Source organism: Grus americana, chromosome 3 (genome assembly GCF_028858705.1).
Source record: "Grus americana isolate bGruAme1 chromosome 3, bGruAme1.mat, whole genome shotgun sequence".
NCBI classification, from domain to species: Eukaryota; Metazoa; Chordata; class Aves; order Gruiformes; family Gruidae; genus Grus; species Grus americana.
The window spans coordinates 81,228,651-81,252,071 of record NC_072854.1 but is presented as its reverse complement, the minus strand read 5'-3'; the positions used below and the strand labels follow the sequence as shown (position 1 = coordinate 81,252,071).

Below are 23,421 nucleotides of genomic sequence, written 5' to 3'. Positions count from 1 at the left end.
CCGGAGCCGCCTCCCGCCCGGCCGCGGCGGGACCCTCAGCCCCAGCCGCCAGCCCGGGCCGGGTTGGCGGCAGGCGGGTGTTGTGCGCGGTCAGCGCCCGGGGATTGCTCCCGACCGAGAAGGTGTGAAAGGGTTGGGTTTTGGTTTTTTTTTTGCCTCTTCGCTTTTCCAGAGCAGCAAACAAAAAGCGATCTCATTTATATTCATGCGTTTTGTTAAAAGCTTGATCTAGAATCTTATCCGCTGGAGGATAAATGTAGAAATACAAGTTCTCCCGTGGTCTCCCGAAAAAAATGGAAGCAATATACGTGTTGGCCCCTGAAAACGGGGGGTACCTTGTGCTAGGCGCCGGCTGCAGTGCGTTCTCGGGAGGAACAGCAGCGCTCACCTTAGCTGGAGCAGCGCTTGCTGAACAGTATGAAAAATTCTGAGCATAATGTTTGCAGGCTCGCACGAATGGTGTTTTGGTAAATCCTGGCTCACAATGCGTGCTCCCAAGTGCTGGGCTTAAAAATGCGGATAGTAGACCCTCATCCGTGGGCGAGTGCCCCGGTGGCACCGTGAATCGGTGAGTTACAGTGCGACCCTCTGACAGTCGGTGGGCAGCGGAGTCACAGCCATGAGGAGCAGGGTAACCGGGTAACTCTGGGGAAATTTTTTTTATTTTTATTTTTTTTTACTATCATGAAGTCTCTCTTCTGCAAAAATCTTACTCTTTAGCTGTTTTTTGAGACCAGAGAACGGAGTCAAAATCTCCCATTGTATTAGCCTAATTTGCAATTCCTTTCCAGTCCTTTAAGTAAAATTCACGCCCTTGGTAAAGGACTAGTAATGAATATTCATCAGTATCTTTTCATTTAAAAAAAAAAAGAGGGAGGGAAGCCCCTTCACAATTTGCTACCTCTATTAAAACATAAGGAAGCTAGTGAATTGGTAGGAACCGTCCCGCCATAGTGGTTGCACTGTCACAGACGGACTGTTGTTGCCGCAGCTGCAGAATCTCAGCTGGTAGGAAGCTGCTGGAGGGTGGAGGGGAGAAACTGGAAGGAAAAAAACAGCCTTGGATTTGTTTGGGGCACGGGAAACTTATGTGATAACGAAAAGTGGGTGGGAATTTTTCTTTTTTTTTGAAATGTGATCTTTGCCTACCTTTAGTTGAACCAGTAATGTGCTAAAACTTTTTAACAGGAACATGGTCTAGTTTCCTCCTAGATCTCTGTTGGCTTGGACTTCTTTAAGCCAACTTCACTTTCAGACAGTCCTAAATTTCTTCAAGGCCCTAGTGCTTCAAACTTGCACTCTAAAAATGTCAGTGGCTTTGGTGGGTCTCAATTCTATGCTGCTAAGAGGAATACCACTTCTGTTTTTATGTGCAGTGGTATGCTTCTGTAAATAATACATGCCAGGGCTTTAGAAGAGGACTTTTGGAATCATAATCCTGAATCCCGCGTGCAATTCCTGGACTACTGTTATCTTATGTTTCTTTTGCTAATTGTGAAAGGTAGAGGAAAATCTCTTCATGCTGCATGCTTTTGTGGAGCAACAGCAAAGCAATGAAGATTGTTTAACCCCACTGGTTTTCAGTCACTGCTGAAATCCCTCTCTGTCTGGGGGATCAGAAGAGGTGCAGGGATCAGATCAGTAAAAGCGCAGTGCTTTACTCCTTGGTGGTACAGAAATGCATTACTTTGTCTTCTCACCTTCCCTTGCTTATCTCCCCACAGAAGTCAGTGCTTGTAGTTCTGCAGGAAAGCTCAGTTCCCTAACGTTTCAGCAACAGTAGAATGAAAACTGTCAGTCACTCACAGATTCACCCCGGAGTTGAATAAACAGAAGCAGTTGGTGAGAAAAGATGGACAAGTCAGTGGAAGAGTTTGATCTGTTGAAACATGGGGTTTGTCAGTGTGTGGGAATGCTTATTTGTAAAGTCAGCAGGGATAGGAGTGATGTGACTTCCACCTTCTCTCTTCTTTTGGGTCCATGGAGGACTTTTGGCACCTTTCCTCTCCCATTAATGCCGCAATAAGTTGATTCGAAGGGCTGTGGCAGGGGGAGCGGTCCAGCAGTGGAAACTTCTTCTGTACGTCCCTTCAGGGCTCTTCGCTGTTTAGAGAGGAAAAGGGAAGATGTAAAAAAAACCACAGAGATACCTCTTGGTTATCCAAAGTAATTTTTTTTTTTTTTTTTTTTAAATTGAGGTTTCATTACATTGCTGCTGGAGTCCCGGTATACTTTTTATTCTTGGCAGTATAGATAGGTGTGCACTGGGGATACTGTAATAGCTGCAACAGGTTACTCCAGAGCTTTTCTGTTAGTGCACTTTGTATGGTGCAACTCCTTAGTCCATTTAGTCAAATACGGTCTGCTTTCGAATCCTGATGGGTATGTTGGATTTATATTCACAGCAAAGATTTTTTAAAAGGAACGATCCATGTGTAGTATTTATTCTTACTGGTTTCATTTTCAAGTAATAGGACCAAAATGTGTGGAAATGTAGCGCACATTGACCTACTGAGCTCTTACAGAATAATTTTACTACTCCTGTATGCGTATGTTGCAATACTGTGGTTTATATAGTTAGTGTGTGGAGAACTTAGTGTACTGTTTTACCGAAGGTGCTAAATAAACCAATTTGCAGCATCACTGATGAGATTTGTAATTCCCCAGTATCTGAACCAGCAAAAGAATTCCAGCCCTTGGGGATCCTCCTGCCCTCTCTAAAACACTACCAATGCTGTCCGCACAAGGTGATGGATTGGCATGGTATTAAATGATTGCAGTTTGATATGGCACTTCACGCAACAAGGGACCTGCTAGAATTGTGCTGTGCTCATAAATGTCAGGGATGTAGCTGTGCTGAGAAGATCTGGGGTGGTGATGTCTAGGAGTTTGTGTTTCCTCAAAGAGTCATTTACTGAGAAGGCAGATGTGCAGTGTTGTAGCTTTGAGGAGAAGGTGATTTTTGCACTAACAGTTCTAAATGTGTGTTGTTCTGGGGTTTTTCTGAGCTTAATTTTTATTTTTTTGTTAGAACTTTAAATGAAAAACAGGCAAAAAACCCCAAACCACTTGCAGCCAGTTACTTAAAATATTGTTGTTGGGTTCACTGCAGTGTCATCTTAGAAAACTGGCTTTGTTTCTGAATGTTGTGCAAGGGTTGGCATTATGTCACCGGAGCTTTTATTGAATCTTTAACCTTTAACAGATCTAGTTCAAGCTCTGTAAACAAGCATATCCTATTAGAGGGAATGAATCATAAATAAATCCGCTTCACAGTGTGCTGAAATTCCTACCCTCTATTACTGAGTCTTCAAAAATGTTCTGTTAACTAAATATTCCTATAGAATCTTAGATTTTTATTTTCAGTGCTTTAACTAGCAGCCGGGTACTTCTACAGAAATGAATGGATTATTGATCAAATATTTTAATGATGCTGTTGATCAAGGCTAATTGTTTTTGGTGATGGAGAAAAATAAATGGAAGAGATGATACCTAGATTATCACTTCAAATTTTGTTAAGGCTTAACTTGTATACCTCTTGATGGTGTTGGCATTGAACTTGCCATCATTTCTACAAAGTGTCTAGAAGCAGTACTTGAAAAGGGGAAAAGAAATTGGTCTTGAGATGTATACCCTGCATCTCTTAGCCTGTAAAACTGTATTGGGGAAAAACTACATTGTTTTGATAGATTTTAAACCGAATTACATTCACCAGGGCTGGTCTGTTAAGGTAAAGGACATGAAATGAGGTAAAATGTTAAGTGTGAGAAACCTGAGATTTTACATTTGAAAGTCTCTGTTAGGGTTTTCTCTAGACTAACAAGGCGACCTGGAACTGATCTACTTAAACTGATGTGGTTCTGCTTGGACGGGACCATCAGCAGCTTACTCTCCAGCCTAAAAGGTATCTATACAGCAGTAGGTATAAACCAGCCAACTACCTGTGAGGTGTGCGGACAGTACAGCAGCAGGTATAAGAGAATGGCTAAGTATTTGCTCATCTCGGAAGTCCTGACTTACTGCATTCCTTGCTTTTGTTCTCTTAGTCTCTTTCTTTCCAGACTGCTTCCTTCTTTTCTCTAGCAGATGGTGGCACATACTTGCATACATGAGCTTGTAGTGTCTTTCTCCTACTTCCTGTTATTTTCTAGGTTTTTCTTCTTCCATCTCTTTCCAAAATATTAATTCTCTTTGTTTTCCTTTCTCTTATCAGTTACCACACTTGTATGCGCACGTATTTCTGTTTCCTGCCTGTCCTGTCTTAGATAGGCAGTGGAGGTGTAAACCCACTCATCAAAGTCAGGGAGTGAAATCCTCCTGAATCTCACCCAGGTGAGAAGGTTTTTCCTCCTTCCACATGCAGAGGCTGAGAAGGGGTTAAGGAAGGGGGCAGCTTTATAGTTTTTTTGCTAGGTTTCTCTTTCCTGTATCGTGGACTGTGCTGATCATCTAAAACTAGTAAAGTTCGCATCCTTTACTGGTATTGCAGTAATATAGGGACATCCCAGTCATGGACTGGATTCCTGATAATCACCATGTGAACAGACATCTGATCCATCAGCTGTTCCTGCTTCTGCTCCCATCACACCCAGTGCCACCCATCTCCTCACACTACCCCGTGCCTTTCATTGGTAGGAGGTTGAATAGTCAGTTTGATGGTCTCTGTTACATCCCTTTAGTTTTTGCTTCATTCCCACTCCTTGTAACCCGTTAGAAGACCTACAGTTCAAATTGCTGCATTTCAAGGCTCTCCCATCTCTACCAGTAGGCCAGTGGCACCCGCTGCTTCTCAGCCACCGGAGGCTTAAAAATTTGCTTTATTAGCTACGCATTGTGCAACCCTGCTTTTCTGCTTTTTTTTTTTTTTAAATTGATGAATTACATAATTGCTCATCTCTTACTTTCTCTCTGCCTCCAATCTCAAAATAAACTGACCCGAATGTAAATACTTTTAACTGCTGCTTGTAATTCCCTGGATGCTCATCAGTTTTCAATATGATGCTGTGCGCGAGAGCATCCCAGAGTTCTCTGAAGACCTAGAGTGCTCTGAATTCAGACTAGTCCACCTGTGCCCTATTAAATTAGCTTCTTTCAAAGTTAGTAATGGTCCTTTAGAAAATAATCCTCTAAGAGAGAGTGAGTTTGTCATACCCTGCTGTTAGCTTTTCTGTAAACTGGAAAGAAGAGGCTCTCTGCTCTGGCCTTTATTTATGTAGCAGCTTTCCTACAAACCTTTGGATTAATGTTACCAAGGAAAGAGAAATGTAACTAAGGAGCAGTAATCAGCTGATAGAGCTGAAGTAGCACTGAGAGGGGGCAGAGGGTACATGGGAGGAGAATCGGTTAATTCGGAGTTTTGCAGATGCTGTTTAAAATAGCATACAGGCGACCCAAGCAACGTTTCTAGATATTCTTTCTGCTCTGTCTTATTCTGCAAGATATAACCCTGAGCATGTGTGGCAATAAGAAGACTGGGGATTTATTTCACTATCACGCTTTGAATTTATTTCTTGGTAGAAATCTAATTGGTTCCTAATGGATGACTGTATGGTTTTTGAATCTGTCACTGGGTTGTGGCAAAGTGTGGCTGGGTCTCTCTCAGTCTCCCAATACTCACTTGAGTTGCTTGACCTTAATATAGAATATGACTGATGTTCATCCTTACCAAGTCTTTTCCTGACAGTAATGTTTCTGTTGGTGTTTTCCTCTAGATGAGTGTGCTGGTCAGCAGAGGATTGTATGGTGATTCATGGATACTCAGCAGAACACAGTTCTTACAAAGTCCTGACATGCAATGAGTACAGTTTCATTTGTTGTTCCTGATGTACAAGCATTTTGGGTCCCAAATGGAACAGATGATCAAAAGGCTATCTGTTGTCTCTAATGCAAATGATCTTTTGATCTTGAAGCACAGCATCCAGAAAAGACAGTTGTTTATGGCCAGTGAACATGACAATGTGAATGTTGCTGAGATTCTGGCAGGTTCTCCTACTAGAGAAAATTATAAAGATATACTAGTTTCTGAGGAACAACAGTGTGGTGATTGTAACTTTGAAGTGTGGTATGAATATAGCATGTCTGAGGGTGGGGAGCATCACCTGTGACTGTTAGGAACTTCTACATACCCCTGTGTCTTAGGCTGTAGTTCAGTGAATACTTTCGGCTGGCACTGCCGGAGAAGTAGTCGCTCTTCTTTGCCAGCACAAGTGTTTACATGGCCATCCTGTGAACTGGTTTGGGGAACTGATCCATCTGAAAAATAAACTGGCAAAAGAAGTGCTCCTGGTTTAGTGTTCGGATGTTTGTGCTGGCACAAGGGACTGGCAGATGGTGAGACTTTCTTTCAGCAGCAATGCAAATTTATGCCAGTTTAAAGTGTTTGCCAAACTACAGCCTTAGTTTAACACTTAAGGACTGATTATCCCAAAATTTGCCCTTGAAAATTTGAACGAACACAATCTTTGCTAGCTATGGCTTTTTTTTTCTTTTTTAACCTTTCTTTTCTTTGTTCTTCCATGTTCAGTGTGAGACTCAATTTTTGCCATCAGAAATGCATTCTTCTGTCCTCCAAGGATCTTCCTTGTGATGGCTTTATACAGCAGCTTTGCTGGTCTACCCACCATGTGATCCCATGTAACTCACAGGGGAAAAAGTATTTTCTTCAAATGAAAACAGATTATTTCCCCCCCCCCCTCCTCCCAGCTTCAAAACCAACCTATTAGCTAGATTTCTTATGTTTGTTGGCTGTCCTTATCCATTATTCTACAGTTTGGTAGCACCAAAGACATTCTTGATTTCTCTGTTTCAAGACAGAGCTGGACTGGCATCCTCTGTGATGAACACTGTATTGCAGCTTGCTGCTGACTGCCGCTGGTGAGGAAGGTCCTTGCTTGGCCACATCTTCCTTGTGCCACGTCCAGCACTCGCTCTGCTTCAGGGGCTATGCCTGAAACGGGCAATTTCAGTAATATTTCACTTTTCTTGTCCTGTTTCCTCTCTGTTCCCTGGTGTATTAGGATAGCTCTATGAAATTCTGGGTTGGTTTGTTGCTTGCTTTTTCCCAGTCGTTTTTGACAGTGCAACTGCGGTTAGTTTTTTGAGTTGTTGCTGTTCTGGAGATTAGGAACCCATAGCCTTGTGGTTTGTGCACATCAGTGATTTCAGTACATTGTGGGTAATTAATTTCATTTTTTCCTGTCAGTGGTATCAATGATTTTTTGACCATGTTGTTGCTTTGATGTGCTATACTCTCTCCTGCACAGAATGGGCTTGATTCAATTCTGCCCAAAAATCAAATGGGATGCTTCTCATCATAGCTGTAGAGCTTGAGAGGAAGAGCTGTCTTCCCTTGCCGGTGGCCTCTTGGACTGAAATTCCTTGGAAGTGATGTCCTGCCAAGTCATAGGACTGTCTGAACAGCAGTTCTGAAATCTCTGGGTTAGTTGTATCAGTAACCTTGACTACATGTTTGAGAGATGTTTTCCCTTTTTCTAGATGATGCTTGATTTCTGAATAGATTGCCAGCTATTTCCTGCAAATGTATCAGCAGCATATTATTCTCTGTCGTGATATTTACCTGTGTTCATGATGTTTGTAATTCAGCTGTGGTGTTTAGACTGCCCTGGTTAATATCTGACAGCTTTTGGCTTATACAGGCTAGCTTGCTGTGGGAATTTTGCAAAATGCTGTCTTTCTGGTTGCTACCATGTTGTCCTGTACTGAGTGCTAGTATGTATGTAAGTACTTGTAGGTATGTACATAGTATACTTGTAGCTAGTAAGCTACATTTAACCTTGTAGCTTAAATGAAGGTTTGCTGCTGCAGCAGAAGGAAACTTGTTTTATAAAAGAGAACCGGATACTCTGTATACAGCAAAAGCTTCTTCTTGCACATCCAGAAAATAAATCTGTTTTCTTTAGGCTCCTTGGAGAGCTCTTGTACAAAGACAGCACTTTTTTTTTCAGTTCGAAATTCAGTTTGGGACTGTTGTGAGTGGGTTGGTTAGTTAATTCTTCAGTGGGACACTCATGGGGCTCCCTGTCTCTTGTGCTCTGTATTTTGTTACTTTGCAGTAAGGGAGTGACTGTGGACGGTCCACGGACTGTACAAGTGTTTTTTGGAAATAAACTTATTCATAATATATCAATACAAGATCTTTAATCATTGGCATGTTTTTTTTACACTGCACTAAGGAAATAATATTTTGAAAGCAGTATTTTCAGTGAACAGAATGGTAAAGTTATTTGACTTTGCAGATGGAGTAATCGTTATTTATGATACCCTTTTTGCCTTCCATATTTGTGACTTACTACTTAGACTCTTCAAAAGGAGGACTAATGCTGGTCTTTGTGGCCTTTTGAAAAAGTCATTTGGTGCTTATTAAATCCTTGTAAACTCCTTCCAGTTTCTGAAGGTTGTTGGTTAATGATAGCTGATCAGGCATATTTTCAGTGCAGGCTTGTGCCAGAATTAGCTGGTAAGTGGCAGTCCTGAGCTTCAGGCCGAAAGCAAATTCACTCGCTGTTCCAGAGCAGCGTCTGTCAAAATAGAGCAACGCTTTTATGCACGTAACAGCTGCTTACACTTGAAGACTTTCTTGTTCTTTGGTATTTAACTTAAAACTACTCGAGAGTATTTTTGTTAGCATATAATGTTATAAATAGGAATCGGATAGAAGTGTGCATGCCTGCACGTCTATATGGATGCTGTGTGTGAAAGTAGGGTGGTTACATATATGTAGTGTGCATAATGCTTGAACGAAGAGATGAAAGTCATACCTTTAGGGTAATTAATGGAGTCTAATGAAGAAGACTGTTTTATACTCTACTCCGCTCTTGTGAGACCCCACCTGGAGTACTGTGTCCAGCTCTGGGGGCCCCAGTACAGGAGAGACATGGAGCTGTTGGAGAGAGTCCAGAGGAGGCCACGAAGCTGATCAGAGGGCTGGAGCACCTCTCCTATGAGGACAGGCTGAGAGAGTTGGGGTTGTTCAGCCTGGAGAAAAGGCGGCTCCGGGGAGATCTCATTGTGGCCTTCCAGTACCTGAAGGGGCCTACAGGAAAGATGGTGAGGGACTGTTTATCAGGGAGTGTAGTCATAGGACAAGGGGTAATGGGTTTAAGCTGAAGGAGGGTCAATTTAGATCAGATATTAGAAAGAAATTCTTTACTGTGAGGGTGGTGAGGCACTGGCACAGGTTGCCCAGAGAGGTTGTGGAGGCCCCATCCCTGGCAGTGTTTAAGACCAGGTTGGATGGGGCTTTGGGCAACGTGGTCTAGTGGAGGGTGTCCCTGCCCATGGCAGGGGGTTGGAACTAGATGATCTTTAAGGTACCTTCCAACCCAAACCATTCTATGATTCTATACCCGATGATTATTTTTACACATTAATTGTTGCTGCTCTCTGTCCTGTTCAAGCGGCTAACGCCAAGTTCCCTCAACAGCTTCTGCTGTATTCGAGCAGTGTGTGTCTGTGCTCGGCTGAAGGCATCAGGCCCTTCCAGTTCCAGCGGTTGCTGCATTGTTGTTCAGGCAGCTGGCACGCAGCCTTGCTGCTGTGAGAAAGGAAACTGTGGCCAGTTGATAAGGGCGTCTTAAACTGACTCAGTTTCAGCTGGCATATTGTATGATGCCCAGTGAAGTAGATGTTGGCTAATCGTACCTCTGTGTGGCTTAACTTATTTGTGTCTCCTTTAGTCCCTGTATGACAGAGCATCAGCCGGTCAGTAGCACTCTTCACAATAGTGGATTCACTTTTTCAGGTCATATGGGGAGAGGCTGAGAGAGTATGCTGGAGAGGAGAAGGCGTGAGGGGACTGTACCAGTGTGTATAGGTAGAGACACCTGATGGGGGAGGTAAAGAAGAGGGAGCCAGACTCTTCTCAGTGATGAGGCAGTGGGCACACTGGAATGCAAGAAATTCCATCTGAACATAGGAAATGTTTTTTCCACTGTGAGGGTGATCAAATGGAAAAGCAGATTGTCAGAGAGATTGTGGTGTCTCCATCCTTGGAGATATGACTGCTGGTCACCTAACCTGCTGTTGGGACCCAGCTCTGAGCAGGGGGCTGGACCAGATGATCCCCGGAGGTGCCTGCCAACCTCAGTCCTCCTGTGGAAAAAAGTTCTGCAGTTTGGAGTGGAGGAGATACAAAACAAGCCAATTTTTGCAGTCTGTTAAAATAGTTTTTTCCCAGCAATGGCACAGTCAGTAGTAAGTCCTGCCTATTGCATCTCTGAGTGAAGTGACCAGAAATCTGTCTTCCCACTAGGGGTCATTTGCTTCTTAAAGGAACATTGAGGTTGGATATGTAAGTAATGTAACAATTTGAAATATTCCTGGCTTGAATCCCTTTTGGTCATCCAGGTGGTCACTTGTACTACAGTCTGTGCTGCTGCCTCTTCACTGTTTTCTCCTATGTTGCCTGTTTAAACAGTCGATCTGTTCATACACCCATTACATAATCCTGTCCTAGGATAGCTTGCTGATTTAAAGCATATGCATGTTTCACAAGACTGATTTAAGTGAAAGTTTAAGAAATTAAAATCATTTATCTATAAGGGGGCTCATACTTTCTCTCCAAAATTATTTAAAGTTATATATGATTTTGAGACCTCTTCTGTAGTGAGGGGGCATAGTGCACCAGGGATAGCTAGTCTTTCTTTACTAGACAGACAGAAAAGTGAAATACACTGTTTAAAAGCCACAAACTACCAAAAAGTGCATTACTGTACTATATCCCATATTTTTAATCTGGTTTATGTAGCAAACTTGTAACAAACATCTGGACAAGATTATTTTTTGAACGTTTTAGTTTTATTCTACTTAAGAAAAATGCCACCTACTTAACATTAAAAACAATTTCAGAGAAGTGTGAGGAGGGAACCTTTGAACAGGTAAAAGTCAGGCTCATATTTTGTCAGGCTGTTGTGTAAATCAAAAACCTGCAGCTCTCAAGTTACAATCCTCACCCCCTGTTTAACTTCTAGCCATTTTTCTTTCCTCTGTATTCCCCATGCGTGCTTGCTGCTCCTGCCTATGCTCCCCTGGAGACCTCGGGTCTGCAGCAGTGGGCTCCTTTGCTGTTGAACGCAGGGAGAAGGAGCAGGTGCTGAGAGAGGCGGGCTGCCCCTGGCAGGGGTGCGGAGGACTAGGCTTGCCTCAGTTGCTGCTCTCTGCCAGGTATTCAAGCAGTTGCAGGCACCCTGTTGATGGGCTATCCTCTGCAAGGACTGCGTTCGAAAGATAAGTGCTGCATGCCTCTTGGGAGATGCCAATGACCATCCGTGCCCTATATCTAGCTGCAAATTGAAGCCAGATGGAGTTGTGCTCATCTGAAGTGACCTTCTGTATGAACTAGATGCTAGACTGTCCCTGAATTGGAGGTTAAAGCTATGTGTTTTTGAAGAGTATCCAGTCTTACTGTAAAAAAAAAAAAAAAAAAAAAATTAAAATACTGTGAAACAGAATATAAACCAGCTGTCGTTACTGTTCAAATGCTGATGACCCACTCTGCTCAAAACTTACACTGTTTCTGCACTCTGGCTAATTAGTTTCAGTTTCTAGCATCTGCCTCCTTGTATTTGCTGGATGAGAGTTTTTCCTTATGGGATATCTCTGTTTCACACAAGTACTTGTCATCTCTGTTCATACCGTTATGTATTTGTTGTAAATAATAATTGGTGTGGATATGAAGCTTTGAAATAGATATAAACTGATGCTCTTATATGCCATCCATCTTCTGGCAATTCAGGAAGTCTGAGCCAGAGGTTGCATCTGGACCACTGCTCATAATATGCACAGATGGATGGACGTATTTGCCATTAATTTATGTATTTTAAAAGCCATTTGTACTTTTGGCCTCTGCAACATCCTGTAACGAGTCCCGCCGTTTGATTAGATGGAAAAGGAACTTCCTTTTGTTTAAAACCTACTGCCTGGTGATTTTGATGTTTCCTAGACTCCGTATTGTGAAAACTCATTTCCAAGTAGTTTTACTTTTTATGGTTTTAGAAGTCTGGCATTTTCTTCCATGTATTTTTTTTAGCTGACACTCTTTCTCTCCTAAACTGAAGACTTGTAGTCTTTTCAGTATTTTTTCAGATGGGTACTGTTCCACATTTCTGGTCACTCCTGCTGCTCTTCTGTGCAGCTTTTGCTTTTCTGGTTCTGCTAATCCCTCTTTAAGGCAACCAGAATTACAGTATTAATGTACAAGTACATAATGAATTTGTATGCTGCCATAGTGATGTATTCTGTGTCGCCTTTCCCTGTCTAATGATTTACGACACTTTAGTTGCCTTTGCTGCTGTGCTGAGATGATGGTCTTAGGAGAACTGCCTGTATTTACTACAGTTTTTTTCTAAAGTGATGCTATCCAGTTTAGAAGACATCACCGTGTATAAGGAGGCTTTCCCCCCCCAAGAGAGTATTCTTTTGCACTTATTCTTTACTGAATTTCACCTGCCGTTTTGTTCTCCAGGCACTTGGTATCATTTTACCTTTCTGTGCATCTTTCTGCAGTCCGAGCTAGGATGGATTACGCAATATATATCCATGTTGCATGTAAACATTGCCACTCTGCAGCTTGCCCCCTTTTCCCGGGTCACATTGGAAAAGTACAGGTCCTGTGGGGATCCTGCTGGTAACTCTTATTTTTGGCTGAAAGGACGTTAGTTTGCTGTACTGAAATTCCTATTGCAACTTACTATTTGATTGCTATTTGCTTTGCCTGTTCCAGTACTTTGGAATGCCTTGGGAGTAAGATCCACGCTTAAAATGATTTATACGTAAAAATGTCTAATTTTTACATTAAAATTAATGCCTCAAGTAAATTTGTATTAAATCTCTATTATAGCTTGGAGAAAATGACATGCAGTGACTCCCAAAGGCCTCTTAACACCTGGCACAGACTCAAGAACAACACAGGAGTTTCTAGGCTCAAGTCCTGACTTCATCATTTTCCTCAGTGAAAATAGAAAAAGGGAGTGGTCTCTCTCATGAGCCAAAGGCTACGCCAAAATTATATTGTAGGCTAGATAGGTATTGATAAGATAAACATACATTATTTTTGCCTATTTAGTTGTATAACTTTATAGAGAGCCTTGCAAACATGGAAAATAATATTCCTCTAGAGGACAAGAAATGTTGATGAAGATACTAACAACTACCTTTATTTTCATTTTGTCTTCTCATATAGCAACATGGATATTGCAGAGGTGTTGCTTCTGATTTTTGCTTTTTACTGTGCCTTTTAGTCTTTCTAAATACGCATCCTTCTACTTTAAAGGTACATACATCCTTTGAAAGACAAAGCTAGTAATAAATGACCCTTACTGAGGCTTCAGCTTCTACAGTTCAACTGTTAATATCTCCGTAGTAAAACCCCAGAGGAAAATTGCCTTGGAGTGAGGGAAAATTCCAAAGCACTTTTTTTTCCTTCCCCCTGCTCCCCAAGAAGGGTACAGCCTTCCAGATGGAGTAAACGATTTATTCACGGATTCAGTGGAGAACAGAATTTGGCAGTGATGGAAAGATGGAGTCCCTTTGAAAAACTCCTTACACTTCTTTTTTGTCAGCTGTCCTTTATTTGCAAGGAAGAGTTATCTTGGCTTTGGAACCCTTAATTGAGGTTGCCTTTACAGAGGAAAAAAATTTCTTGTTTTCTGGAGTAACTGCCAGTAGTCTTGCTGATAGCTGCATAGCATTGCTTGTATTGATCCTGGGAATAAAATATATTATAGTCTTTTTAGTGGCACTTGAGGGTTTGTGTGTGTGCACAAAGCTGGGGGACCGGTCGATAGGCTTGAGGGCAGAGCTGCCATTCAGAGATGCAGACAGGCTGAAGGCGTGGGCCAACAGCAGCCTTGTGAGGATCAGCAAGGGCAAATGCAAAGCCCTGCGCCTGGAAGAGCCCCCTGCAGTGGTATGGACGGGGGACCAACGAGTGCTGGGTGGGGGTGATCGTCACCTCCCTCAGTCTACAGGCTCTGCTTCTGGTAGTGCTGTTGTCCTTCCCAGGCACCACGATACACTGCTGGCTCCTCTTGAGCATCGTGGGCTGTGTCCTTTTCAGATTGCATCCTAAGCTCTGTTGTTTTCCTGTTTGTGAATTTAAACTGGTTTTAAGTAATCAGGTTATATTGTGTTACTGCCTATAGACTTTAAATTCATTTTGCTTATATGAATAAGTAATACAAAAACAGTGCTTACCCAGAAGAATCTGTAATTAAATATAAGCTAAATCTTTGTATATAATAATTCTGTGTGTACCCACACCCCAGTAAAAACTAGGTAATTATTTAACACATGAAAGAAGTCAATTCCATTTGGAACTAATGGAAGAATTTTGTTAGAAACACTGCGGTTATCTATTATTATGGCACCTGCAGTTTGAATTGACTGTTTTTTGTTTCTAGTTAGCTTTTTGCAAGACTACTCTGTGTGAACACTTTATCTGGGAGACAGATTATGTGAGCAGCCTTCTGCACGCAGTGGGTGGACGTGAGCACAATAATACTGTGCTGTGCATGGAGCAGTGGCTTTTTTCTTATTTTCAGTTGCAATTCTGTGTGCTGAGAGTAACCTCTGATGTCTAAGATATTTTGTACTGCGGTTGATTAAGGAACCAGAGGACACAGAAAAGCAATTATAGACGAGGCCTGATGGGGTATCTCAGTCGTTAGTGCTTGCAGCTTGATTTCATGGGGTTAGTAGCAGGGTAGTCACAAACTGTGGAACTCACTCCGTTATTGTGGCGCATATTTGGCAAGCGCCTTTGCCATCCACAGGTTCTTACCTGCTCTTACTCCCACTTCTTCCCTTCAGCCTTTCTCTGGCTTCAGAATAGGTTTTCCTCCTCTTTGGTTTTACCAAGGTAAAGATTTAGAGTACAAAGTGAGTTCTGGGATCTGTAGTATCTTTAATGTAAAGATACAGGGCCATCTACTACATGTAATAGAAGTCAGTATATCAGTTGGCTGTCCACAGGTAATTTTCTGAAATGCTATCTCCTATTCAGAAACTACTATCCACTGTTAGTGTACAATAATAGATACACGTTTTAGAAGATCTGTTATTTATTTTAAGTAATTGTATAGAAATTTTGTTTTAAAATATAGTCTATGGCCAAAAAAGAGACTTCTGCCAACCCTGAAGTGATTGCCTGCCGACTACAAGGGGAAGTTAATTTCTTATATATAAATCTGGAGTCTAGTATTTTGCAGAACTGATTGTTGTTCTACTTGTTCCTTAGTTCTCATGGAACTTAGCATTGGTTTCCCCCTTCCGGTAATGCAGGCTTTTGTCAGTGCTGCTTTTCCTTCTGGTGTCTGCTTCTCTTCATCTTCCTTTCATTTCATCATTTCATTGCATCATCTGTCCATCAGTAATTTCCACTGCTGTTGCTTAAGGTGATGAGGAGTTCATATCCTTGAGTCATTTCAGGGTGTTTGCAGACTGCAGTTTGGGTTTTTTTTTGGTCACAACTTAAAGCTGGGAACAGGCTTTGAAAAATAAAATTTAAGTTCTGCAGATCTTGCATGTAGGTTGCATAAATATGTCCTATGGAACAGTCCTCATGGTCTGATGTGACATGTCTGATCTAGGCTACTATTGCTAATCCCTGCAATCTCCCCAGTGAGTACGGTAGATTGTAAAGCCCTAACTGTCCTTTGCTTTACCAGAAAAGTTCCTGCTGATGGGATTTTTACAGACAGACAGAAAAACCTTTCTGCAGAAACATGAGAGAATGAGGTGTCCATGTCCTGTCTTGAGATCCATTATTTCTGGGTGGGATGTGGAATAGTATGCGTCCCTTTTTTACTAAATGCTGTGCTTTTAAGAAGGTTTAAGAGTGTGTAAGTACTGGCTGCACGCTAACTCAGCTGGTGTTAGGATTTATAACTTTCTGTGTGAGCATTTGGGGAAAGAGGTTCTGGTTCTGTGTGCTTCTGAATGCCTTGAAAGAGATCTTGGTGGCAAGTTGTTTCAGAGAGGCTTTCTGCTTGTTCCCCTCAATGTCAAGTTTCATACACTTACAGCATTTCTTCATATGTCATCAGTTTGTGTGGAGTTTGGGTTCCGCCACGTTCTGATTTTTAGAGTGGAGTTTGAGGTTAGCATCCTACTTATAACCACGGTACTTGTTGAGTTACAGATAGTCATAGCAATGGTGATTGACAGGAGCCTTGACATATAGCATCAGCAGGTATTTTGGTTGTTGTTCACAGAAAAGGGCCGATCTGTGGAGAAGCCTACTTGCCTTTTAGGAAAGGTGAATAATTTGATGAATATATAAAATATTATTCTTGTTATTGAAATAGTGGCAAGGAGGAAAATAGGTAGCTTTTTTCCTGGTTTGGTTGTTTTCGTAGCAGTTTCCTAACGCCAAGCATAAATGGACTTGGAACAAACCCGATGGGTTCCTTCTAATCAATTGATGGTTCGTAATGCAGCACATCTTATTCTTCCCAAGGCATGAGGGTGATGTGTTTTTCCATCACGCTGGTCTCTTGGGGCATAAATGGTTGTGACTGACGGGGAGAGTGGGGAAAATCTGTTGGAGCAGCACCAGGGAGCTCTGCTCTCTGCAGGAGGTCCTAAACTAAAGATGATCTTATTGCTGCCATGAGCATAAATTTGCTGTAGAGTCAGCTGAATTGATGTTTCAGAAGATGGTGGGGCTTTTGTATCAAGCTAGGTGAGGACGGGCAGTTTCCTCAGGTGTTTCTCGCTGCCTGGAGTCAGTGTTGGGTACATTCGGATCTTTCTTGTGCTCACATGGCCGCGTGTTCCTGGAGCAAACACATCGCATTCCTGAGCCGTCCTCCTCCAGCAGTTGCACGGAGCCAGCGCAGCCTCCCCGTCACAGCAGAATGCCTCCTTAACCTGAAATAATGTGGCTGGCTCTGCTGGGATGTATGTGGAAGGGGTGGGTTTTGAAGTCACTCTTCTGACTCGCATGCCAAGGTCAGCAGTCCTGCTCCTGGTGTTTACCGTCAGCCCTTAACTCTGTGTGGCCACAGCTGTTCCTCAAGGCTTTCCCCAAGCACCGATGGGAGCCCAACACAGCTGGAACACCAGTAGATTTGTAGAATGCCTGCTTACATTTGAACTGGATACACTGGGTGATCTGGTTTAAAAAAAAAAAAAAACAACAAACCACAACCCAAGTGTTGTTTATACCAGCTGGGAGAGAGGCCCTATTACAGTGTGAGGGTGGGATTGTAAAGAAGGGCTTGGGTGGAGACAGTTTGTATGTGAAAGCCCATAAAAAGCAGTACGGGCAGAGTCAGCGTTTCTTGGATTTAAATTGTAGGTGATTTGAAAGCACATTATAGGCTGTTTGTTGCTGTCTGGCTTTAAACCTCCATCAGGCTTCTGTGCAGTGTTAATATAAATTAAAGCAGCGCTTTGTCTATTAGCATTTCGGTGTATAGTTATTTGGGTTTTTAACTTACAAATAATTTCAAAGAATTGTCTGGACTCTAATAGTAGGAGTGAATGCTGTAGTGTATGGTGTCAAGTTTGGAATGCTGTGGGCATGCTGGATCTTATATGTCCCCTTCCAAATATGATTAAAAACTATTTTAAAAATCCTTTTCCTCGACATACTGTTTATGGCAGTAAATACTTCTGTGGTTAAAATCTAGAGGTGATAGCTGAGACCTTGACTTGGATGCTCTAGTAAATGTTCATGTAGGTGCAATAAACTTAAGAAACTTACAGTGCACAAGTACCTTCAAGTATCTGGCTAACCGTGGTACTAAATATGCAATCCTATTACCATGCAGTTGTACAACATTCAAATTTATAGAAAGATATCTTTCCTGCAAGCTAAATTTCAGTTATATGGCTATTTTTACCTCTTAAAGCAGAAACATAATTACAATTTTAAGTAAGAAATTACTAAATTCAGTCCTTTATATATAAATAAATATATATAATAACCGAGTATTTAGCAAAACTGTCATATACAGTTTATCTTCTACAGGGAAGAAGTTCCAGGCTTCTCAGTAGGTATAGTTTTGGGGAAAGAATGGTAGCGATGATGAATAATATTCTTTAAATGGCAAATCTCCCAGCCATTCACTTTCACCGATATTATGGTGAGATTTTTGTTTCAAAATAAAACCAAAAAACAGCCACCCGTTGCCCACCCTTAATCCTTAGAGTTTCTTCCTCCCCAGCCTCTCCTGGTATTAAGACGTATAAAAAGTCTCCAGCTTTGAAGTTTGGGCTAGTGCATATGCTTTATTTTTTAAGGTAATATAAGTTCAGCTTATGCAGTATATCTCACACAACTAAACAAATTCACTGATTGTAATCAATGTACTAATCTTAAAGTAGGTGACCATGCTTTTTCATGTGTCATCATCAGTATGTCTGCTGATGTCATGTGGTTGGCTCTGAAAATCTGATGTGCACAAACTACTGTCAGAATATATTTTAAGTGATGTAGCTGAGTAAGACTTCTTACTATTTTAGTGCACTGTTGTAATTTGTTTTAGTGTTGTGTTATTTTTAGTTCTTAAAGATGTTGCTTCTCTGTGCTCTTTCTGAATGATTAGTGATGAAACTAGTAAGTTGACCAATCTCATGCAAAAGCAGAACTTTCTGCCCCATCTGGGGGAAGGAGGAGGGCAGGAAGTTTGGAAGTACTTATTTTCTAAATGGTAGTATTCATTTCAGAGCATTTATGATGTTAAATTAAAACCAGACTCTTAAAATTTATGTTGATTGACTTATTTCTCTGTCAAATTTTTGTACAGCACCAAAACACTGAGTCAACAGTCTACTTCTCTTGGAGGGAATGGGGAGTTATCCATGGAGGCCAGCCAATTTTACAAACATATTTTACATTATTCAACAGCTGTTTGAATCTGAAGTGTATTGGTCAACTTATTTAATCATAATGTAGACAGATTTAGGTTGACAAAAATCAAAGTATGCTTTAAACCCTTCTGAGCTGCAAAGTTGAGTGTTGTGTTTGCTTGTTTGCTCCTAGGCTTTTAATAGAGAACTTTCTGCCCCTGATGACAGTGCTTTTCACCTACCTTCCTTGGGAAGCCTCGATTAGGTATATCTGGGGGTTTTTTTGGTTTTTTGTTCTAGGTTGTTGACTTTTTAAAGCTTGTAGTAGACTTCGATATCAAAACTCTCAGAATGTGTTATGTTGAACCTTAGAGAAGCTTTGAAGCACTAACATAGCTTGGATGTGCTCGTGTTAAATTTTTTTTTTTAAAGGGAATGCAGGTGGTTTAGGCTTAAGACATTGTTTATATTCAGAGACTTATTAGATAAACTTTACTTCTTTTTTTTTAATGTCCTGTTTAAGCCAGTACACAACTCTCTGTAGACTTTTTTAGATTTGAACCCAATTTTATTTTCCTAATTTATTTTCCTAATAAGCAGTTAGATTAAGTTCATGGAAGCTAGGCTTGAAGGAAGCTAAGATTGAAGGACTGCAAGGGTATTTGCATCGGTTTCACTGATTCAGTTTTAAAACAGCGCCTTTTGGTTAAATTGGCACAATTTTGAGAATAGGCTTGTCCTACCTACCTTGGGTAGCAGCCTGGAAAATGCCAGTGTGTTAGCTATTAAGAAAGAGACCATCTTCCCCCCCCTCCCCTTGGAGCTTGTAAGCTGACCCAGCGATCTCTTCTCTTTGGGTTTGGAAATTTGAGACTTGCAACTTTACAAGCTCAGGCACCAGGAGTGCAGACAGAACCTTGTTAATGTTTAAATGTTGTTATCTCAGTTTAGTAGCTGACTTATGTGGAGCTGCAGGACTTCAGCTGGGAGTTAGGAAGTGTATTTTAGGTCTTCCTGTTATGTCTGTCTATAACACTGGTTGCAGTTGCTCATCAGTTCACCTTTTGAGATGCATTTCTCCGATTGCCCTGCTTTCCTCAGGGCTCCATCAAAGCCTCTGTGCCTTCTGCCCCTGCAGTGAGAATCTCCACCATCTCCCCTAGGTTAATGGCTCTTGTTTGATAGCTTCATGGGAGCTTCTCTTCCCTATGTAAGTCTCTTATTTGTTAGGTTTATTCATTGAAGTGTGAGCACATCCCACGTTCACAGTCATTTCCCGAATATCAGACTTAAGCAACTGCAGTTCTGGGTTTTTCTGTGCCATTTGGAAAACCTGATGAATTATCCGTATTTGTAGGCAAGTTTCTTCAACAATTCGTTTCTTAGAGCCTATGCACATGCATGAATGAGAGGAATGATACTTGGAAATCAATTTTGTGTGATCTTGCTGTTGAGCACAATTAGAATTGAACGGTAAAGGGGGAGTACCAAACTTTATGTAGCTACAGCAAAAAATAGCTGAGCTTGTTTGCTGAGTGGCACCTTGGGTTACATTCAAGGTGTTTGCCTTAAATTCAAACTCCATGCGGATCTTATGGCCTTAGAGTGCTGGGCTGAACATGGCCCCTGAACCAGCATGAAAGTTTCTGCCTTCTGATTTATATCAGTTTATTAGGATGTGTGAAATGAATGCTGTAAGCAGGTAAATGTCACTTAAAACCGAAGGCAAGAGTAAAGCAGTGACTTAGTGTGAAGAGAAGTTGAAGGGCCTGCCACTGAACTGCTAGGTTGGCAAAGCTTTCTCTGAACTTAAGTCTGAGAAATCAACACTTGATTGGCAAGTTAGAAATAAGCAACGTAGTAAAAGTATTAATTTGTTGTTCTGAACTTTTTATGGCATGTTACGTTGCTTGATTTTGTATGCATACGAAACACGGTTCAGTCAAAGCAATTAGAAATCTCGTATTGGCCGTTGCATTGAAAGGCCCAGGAAGGAGTGATGTAGGTTGGGTCACCGTTAGTTTCTAGACTGCCTAGAAGCTCACACAAGATACAAACCATGTACATAGCTATGTGTTGATTCTATTTATAGTGTAAGAAGCTATGTCAACTCTCAGTTTTTCCTCTCTCCCTTCCTATCTGAATTTGTTCTTTCGTCTCTGTTCTCAGTTCAGTTTGCTTTCCCTTTGCCAGCTGGAGAGCCGGCAGCTTTGCCACCTTCAGCAGGCCACAGGAGAGCAGTCACCCCACCCTGGGGTGATCCACTTGTTCTTGCCTTCAGTTGTTTTTCCATAGAAGAATAGCTTACTCTGTGCTTGCCAGAAGATGACCCAAATAGCTGGTATTTGAAGTAGTTGGGGGGGGTTGTTTGCTTGTTTTTATGTGCCGCTAAAATGCAACAGAAAATACTTTGCCAATAGACAAATTGGATGGCTGTTGTGGTAATTTAGTATCAGGAAGAGGGCTTAAAGATAAATGATTCAAAGCTGCTGCAATGTGTTTGTGTCTTCTTTATGTTAGCTTCTAACTCAAATTTACGGATTCCCGTTCTCTCTTGGGGACGTGTGAAGTACTGCGCTATTTAATTTTTAAGCCGATAAGCAGTAGTTTGCTTTCCTTGTGCAGATTCTCCAGTTGACAGAGATTGAAAGGCGTGGTTTTTAATGAGGGAGTCTATGCAGGTGCTAGTATTTCTCTCCAGCTTTTGTACTCTCAGTGATGACTTCTGTGAACACTTGGTTCTCTACCCTTGCTTACTAAATCATGGAGGATATCAGCATAAAGTTTTACTTAGGTGAAAGTTAGTATTGAAATACTTGAATTAGCTGTGTCCCAAAGAGTTTATCTTACCCCTTTTAGCTTCCTCTGTTTTGGGTAAGGCTGACAGAAGTTTCTCCCCAGTTGATAATTTCTTTGTATTGCAAGTTTCTGTCTCTGATTGTGAAGAATCTGCAGGAGAAGACTGAGTCCAAGCCAAGTTGTACCACTTTAGCACGTTTAAGTCAGTCACCTTGACTATGCTTGTGAAGGTAGAACCAATACAGTCTTTTTTCCCTCAGTTTGATTGTTGTTTTGTACTCCCTGTGAAAAACCTGAGTGACGTGTGCTTAAACTGAAATGCATTTCCTCAGAACTGTTGTTTGTCAGGGATGAACCAATTCTTGAACTAGAAATGCATCACGGATGGACCAATCAGGGACAGGTCAGGTGTTTTTTTCTTTTCTTTGGTTCTTTATTCCAGTGGTGGGGTTTTGGGTTGTTTTTTTTGTTTTTCTTTTGAATAATCTGTCAAATGACCCATGCCAAGGATTTGCAGTGAAGTCTTTGTGAGAGCATCTGATAAATTTTGGTAGGAAGTCATTGGTCTTGCATTTAGACATCTTGTTTTGCTCACTGAGATTTGCAGTTCCTTCAGCAAACAGCAAAAGTGACATCTCCTTGACTGATGCAGCTTTCTTTAATCTGAGCTAAACAATACAAGTTATTTCACATTAATAAATTAATATGACAGAACAGACGTCCTCTCTCCATTTTATGTTTGTGGGTTGGGGCAAGGGGGAGTCCTCCCCTTAAAAGAATTTTGTGTTGAAAAGTAACTAGTATTTTCCCCTATTTCCTAAGAGCTTGCTATTATTGCTTCCTTTTCTGAAGGAGCAATACCTAAACTTGCAGGTACCCAGCTGTGAGAGGAATGGAGAGGATAGAGGATAAAGCTTCAGTCTGTTTACCTGCAAGTTTTCCTTCTTTACGTATGGGTGAGGCTGTCATACTTGTCTGTGAAGGGGATGGAGGCTGATCCCAATTGAACTTGTGTTTTCTGCTGCACTGGTGTGCTGTGCCTCCCAGGGTTGAGTGTCTTAGCTGATGGCTGTATGGATTATCCCCTCTGATGTTACCTTCATGCATTTAATTGCTAATTAGAATAATGGCTGACATGCTAAAGATGCAGATGCTTAGCAAAAAAAAAAAAAAAAAAAGTTAGTTTTCCAGAGTTAAACATTTGCAAGCAGAACATCTGAATGTGACCGAACGATCAGCAGCTTTTTCAGTGTGTGAGTACTTGGGTTTGATAGACGCAAGTTGGGTGGATTGCAGAGCGGGGAGGGCGCTTTCGTGCTTTCTCCATTACGCATGAATTCCAGAGGGTGTCTTAGGACAGCGCTCATGTGCTGGGCAGGAGGGCTCAGGCTGACAGAGAGGGAATGCTGTTGGGTTAAAGAAGGTTAATATTAAAAATGTTTGCAAAGGAATCCAGTGGGTGAACAAATCCAGCAGCAGACTTCAGTATATTCTTTGCAGAAGTTAAGATTACTGAATGCTTAAAAATTATAATGCCCAAGAAACACAAAAGGGGGAGACCTCCTTTTCTCTTAAGAAAATGCAAGTAATGCCTTGAGTTGAATTCATCAATTACTTTTATGAGAGAACTGATGAAATGAGTAGCTTTCTATTTTGGAGAGCTAACTTTATTGTTCATGGTCTAAAGTGTTAAGGAATTTTGGACATTCTGATCTCAAATGCTGGCTTTTTTGGTTGTTATTAACAGTGTTTAAAAAAAAAAAGCCACTAACCCAAATTTTTCTTTTTGCCTGACATACATATATTTGC

At 41.4% G+C, this 23,421-nt stretch overlaps 1 protein-coding gene across 1 annotated transcript in view; it reads left to right on the top strand.

Annotated features, from left to right (window-relative positions):
• The window catches only part of EGLN1 (egl-9 family hypoxia inducible factor 1), a 36,634-nt gene that overhangs the window by 1,632 nt on the left and 11,581 nt on the right, over positions 1–23,421 (top strand). The window lies entirely within an intron of this gene.